The following is a 5,695-nucleotide window of genomic DNA, read 5'->3' on the forward strand; positions in this document are numbered from 1 at the left end:
ACTACCGAGAAGGCCCTCTGTCTGGTTCCCTGTAACCTCACTTCTCTCTCTCTCTCTTTTTTTTAAATGATATTTTATTGAAGTTTCAAAAAAAAAAAAGTTACAAAGGTGATAAGAAAATAGAAAAAAGAAAACAAAAAATACAAAATACAGAATAGAAAAAAAGAAAAAAGAAACGATTAAAAATAAGTCCATCTTTCAATGTCTTGCCTTTCATTTACTTGTTTCCCTGACCTCCTCTAACCTCCCTTTTTTGTATTCCATTTCAAATGATTAATTCAGCAAATCCTTTCCCTCTTTGTTTTTATCTTAGTTTTTTATCTTAACATATTATAGCCTTATATTTTCATCTATTAACAAGCCATTTTTACATACTCCTTTTTAACATTGTTGCTAAAACCGCTTCATTTCATTCCGACATCATTTTAACATTCATTAATTTTGCAGTATTTCTGTAAATAGTCCTTAAATTTCTTCCAGTCTTCTTCCACCGACTCTTCTCCCTGGTCTCGGATTCTGCCAGTCATTTCCGCCAATTCCATATAGTCTATCACTTTCATCTGCCATTCTTCCAGGGTGGGTAGATCTTGTGTCTTCCAATACTTTGCAATAAGTATTCTGGCTGCTGTTGTAGCGTACATAAAAAAAGTTCTATCCTTCTTTAACACCAATTGGCCAACCATCCCCAGGAGAAAGGCCTCTGGTTTCTTCAAGAAGGTATATTTAAATACCTTTTTCATTTCATTATATATCATCTCCCAGAAAGCCTTAATCCTTGGGCACGTCCACCAAAGGTGAAAGAATGTACCTTCATTATCTTTTCATTTCCAACATTTATTATCGGGCAAATGATAGATTTTTGCAAGCTTGACTGGTGTCATGTACCACCTGTATATCATTTTCATAATATTCTCTCTTAAGGCATTACATGCCGTGAATTTCATACCTGTGGTCCACAACTGTTCCCAGTCAGCAAACATAATGTTATGTCCAACATCTTGTGCCCATTTAATCATAGCAGATTTAACCGTTTCATCCTGAGTATTCCATTTCAACAGCAAGTTATACATTCTTGAAAGTATCTTAGTTTTGGGATCTAGCAATTCTGTTTCCAATTTTGATTTTTCCACCTGGAAGCCAATTTTTTTGTCCAAATTGTAGGCCTCCCTTATTTGATAATAATGAAGCCAGTCTCGCACTTTATCTTTTAGTTTCTCAAAACTCTGCAATTTCAATTTATCTCCTTCTTGTTCCAGAATTTCCCAATATTTCGGCCATTTGGCCTCCATATTGAGCTTTTTCTGGGCCTTCGCTTCCATCGGTGACAACCACCTTGGGGTTTTATTTTCAAGTAGGTCCTTATATCTTATCCAGACATTAAACAATGCTTTCCTGACAATATGGTTTTTAAATGCTTTGTGTGCTTTAACCTTGTCATACCACAAATATGCATGCCACCCAATCCCTGTAACCTCACTTCTCGCAATGAGGGAACCGCCAGAAGGCCCTTGGCGCTGGATCTCAGTGTCCGGGCTGAACGATGGGGGTGGAGACGCTCCTTCAGGTATACTGGACCGAGGTCGTTTAGGGCTTTAAAGGTCAGCACCAACACTTTGAATTGTGCTCGGAAACGTACTGGGAGCTAATGCAGATCTCTCAGGACCGGTGTTATGTGGTCCCGGCGGCCACTCCCAGTCACCAGTCTAGCTTACACTGTATTTTGTAAAGTGTGTGCATTTGGGTTTTCTGCTCCAGGGGTCAAATGGGTTTAGGCCAGCCCTGATTCCAGAGACGTTCTCTGGGACCGTGAAAGAAACGGAGAATTTTTTCTTGGACACTGCACCACGGCAGTTATTCCTAACCTGTCTCCAGTATTGATTAGAATGCACAGAGAACGCGAGAACATGCTGTACCAAGAAAACAAATAGATATTTCTTCTTGATAGCGGAGCCATAAATATTGAATTGTATCTCGTGGTGTCAGTTGAACAACGGAGAGCTCTTTGATTCAACAGAGGCTGCCGTCAGTAGGACGGAGAGGCAGTTTCCACTGGTTTTTCTCTGTGTCTGGCAGCCCCACCCCCAAATATGGTCCAGAGGATTGGGGGGCATTTGGAACAGTATGGGGGACGGTGCTGGGGGCTAAAAGGGAGAGGGAAATCAGTGAAAATCTCCCCACTTTCGCTGATGGGATCCTGTGCTGGATTGAAGAGCCTTTAGTCAGCAGAGATAACAACAAGGTTGCAGGTTTGATCCCCGTAAGAGACAGCTGCTTATTCCTGCGTTGCAGAGGGTAGGACTAAATCAGGGGTCAGCAACCTTTTTCAGCTGTGGGCCGGTCCACCGTCCCTCAGACCATGTGATGGGCCGGACTATATTTTGAAGGGGAAAAAAATGAACGAATTCTTATGCTCCACAAATAACCCAGAGATGCATTTTAAATAAAAGCACACATTCTGCTCATGTGAAAACACCAGGCAGGCCCCACACATAACCCAGAGATGCATTTTAAATAAAAGGACACATTCTACTCATGTAAAAACATGCTGATTCCCGGACCGTCCATGAGAAGGCAATTGGGCCGCATCCGGCCCCCGGGCCTTAGGTTGCCTACCCCTGGACTAAATGACCCCTCCATTGTTCCATATGGGGATTGAACCTGCAATTTTGTACGCAATTATCAGCACCATATTCTTAACCACATGGGATGCGATTGTCTAATAGCTGATATGGTGCGGTCTTGCACATTTGTGCTACGTGGGTGTCGGACGCTGCTGTCGATGCGTGAGCAAATGGCGCATTCTAAGCCTCGCCCTGTTCTAATGGGAGGCACACAATACATTTGGCACCGGCAAACTGCATACTCGAAATATTCACGTGGCTGAGCCCCACCAAGGCTGCAGCTTGTCTGCAATCAGGTTGATTGATTGCTTTAGTAATAAGTCAAGAGGTGATGGAAGTGTGACTTGGTTAATATTTATGACTTGTTGTACGGCATATTCCTCCCGTGTTGAAGTGGGAAGCTGGGAGAGGAGCTGTCTGTAAACAGAACACAACTTCACCGGTCAGGTGGGTGGGGTATAAATATTCTACTTCTTCTTCTTCTTCTTCTTCTTCTTCTTCTTCTTCTTCTTCTTCTTCTTCTTCTTCAATATTCTTCTTCTTCTTCTTCTTCTTCTTCTTCTTCTTCTTCTTCTTCTTCTTCTTCTTCTTCCTCTTCCTCCTCTTCTTCTTCTTCTTCTTCTTCTTCTTCTTCTTCTTCTTCGCCCCCTCCACAAATCCTGGGAATTGCAGTTTTGCTTTTGTTTTTACTTTACAAAGGGTTCCATACACCTCTCCCTGAGATTATCGGCAATGGCTCAAATTATTTGAATGAAGTTGGTTTGCAGAGTCCACACAGGCAAGGCAGAGTCAGGCCAGGAGATATACAGGGCAGTTAAAAAACAGCAACTTATCCCCCTGCTAAGAACCAGTCTTCGCTCCTTGTCTGCCAGCATCAAAAACATGTCAAGAGTCCCAGGTTAGGGAGTTTGCTATAGAATATTCAACCATTGGCTGTAAATTGGCAGTGAGGTAAAGAACTTGGTTAGTTATATCATACGTATATCCTCGTCTCTCTTTAGAACGCTCACGTGTAAGTGGCTTACACGAATCTACTAATGAAAGCTTTCTATGACTCTACTCCACCCTACTTTTGCTCATTCAGCTTTGCCATGCCCTGCTATTAGCAACAGTCTGCTATTAACCTCAGACATTTGTATATCTGGTAATCATTCCCAGAACATCTGCAATCCACGGCCTTCTTTCTTCTCCTTGAAATTCCTCATCAGAATCTAAATTTTCCATTGGTGTAAGTTTTCATCCCCCAGCTGAATTAAGGTCAATGAAATATACTCGGAGTCGAGTGTGAATTTCATGCTCTTTATTCAGCTCGTAGTAGCAATGAAGGAAACTTTCCCCAAAATGTCTAGCTATATATACATTATTTGCACAATGGGCCCCGCGTGATTGGCTAATTCCGGGCTGCTCCTGTAGGCCAATCAGGTTGCGGATTCACTTCCTCCAGAAGCATGATTGGCTGCTCCTGCAGGCCAATCAGGTTGCTGATTCACTTCATCCAGGAGCCTGATTGGCTGCTCCTGCAGGCCAGTCAGACTGCTGCATTCTGAATACTACTGCTCTAGGATTCAGCTCAGTACATAACAGTCAAGGTCAGGGGTGGGGAGCTTGATGGACCCCAACTACCATCAGACCCAGCCAGCATGGCCAGGGATGATGGGATTTGTAGTCCAACCATGTTTGGAGAGGCACAAATTCCCTAACCCTGACATCAGCTGCATACAGATGTCCGGCAGTCTCCCCATTGACATGATGCAGGACCATAAGACACACATGTTGGAATTTTTTGCCTGTTGACACCAGGCAAGCAACTTCGCTATGCATTTTTGGGCAGCTGGGTCTCCACCTGCCCCATATCTGATAACACGTTTGCACATTTGGCTTGTATTGCAAGAACATGCATGCCACATTTTTTTTTTTTTATGTTTCAATTCAATTCTGCCAGTAAAGTTTCTTACAGTAAAGTTTCTTAAAGTTTCCTCTTGGGAGTATACACACACAAAACATTCTGCAGTCTCTTTGGCCTTAAATAGATAAGCCGTTTCTTATCTTCCTCAATTGTTTGCAAAGCCTCTATTTTATTGCGACATTTGGAGCATCCACATTGTGCGAAGATCAGATTTCTGCTTAAAAACAGAGTCACAGAAATAGAAGCAATTTTTTTTTGTCTTCATGGTGATTCAAAGCATCACTGAAATATGTCCATTAGACAACAGCAAACTCAAGTCAGATGCACAGATGTGCATGCAAGATGTCAAACGGCACGTGCTTGTTCATGTATATGCAAATAGATGATGGCATGCAAATAAGATTAATTCTTTACTACTGTTGCATGTGCAGCTAGCTCATGCCGAGAGTGGGACTGAGCTCACACACAAAGGCATGGTGCTGTCATTTAATGTGAGGTCTCAGTCAATGGTGAGTCAAGTTCACTGCAGACAGAGCTCCACAGTCTTTGTTATGTGTTACTACTTGTTGTTGTTGTTTAGTCGTTTAGTCGTGTCCGACTCTTCGTGACCCCATGGACCAGAGCACGCCAGGCACTCCTGTCTTCCACTGCCTCCCGCAGTTTGGTCAAACTCATGTTTGTAGCTTTGAGAACACTGTCCAACCATCTCGTCCTCTGTCGTTCCCTTCTCCTTGTGCCCTCCATCTTTCCCAACATCAGGGTCTTTTCCAGGGAGTCTTCTCTTCTCATGAGGTGGCCAAGGTATTGGAGCCTCAGCTTCAGGATCTGTCCTTCCAGTGAGCACTCAGGGCTGATTTCCTTCAGAATGGAGAGGTTTGATCTTCTTGCAGTCCATGGGACTCTCAAGAGTCTCCTCCAGCACCATAATTCAAAAGCATCAATTCTTCCGCGATCAGCCTTCTTTATGGTGCAGCTCTCACTTCCATACATCACTACTGGGATGTATTACTACTACCATTTTATTACTACTACCATTTATTAAATTTGTCTCCTGCCCTTAATCTGAAGATCACAGGGCAGAGCTCCACAGTCTTTGTTACATATTATAATTACTATTTATTAAATTTTGTCTTTTGCCCTTCTTCCAAAAATCACAGGGCAGTTCACA

This window comes from Podarcis filfolensis (assembly GCF_964270895.1).
Source record: "Podarcis filfolensis genome assembly, chromosome: 17".
Lineage (NCBI taxonomy): Eukaryota > Metazoa > Chordata > Lepidosauria > Squamata > Lacertidae > Podarcis > Podarcis filfolensis.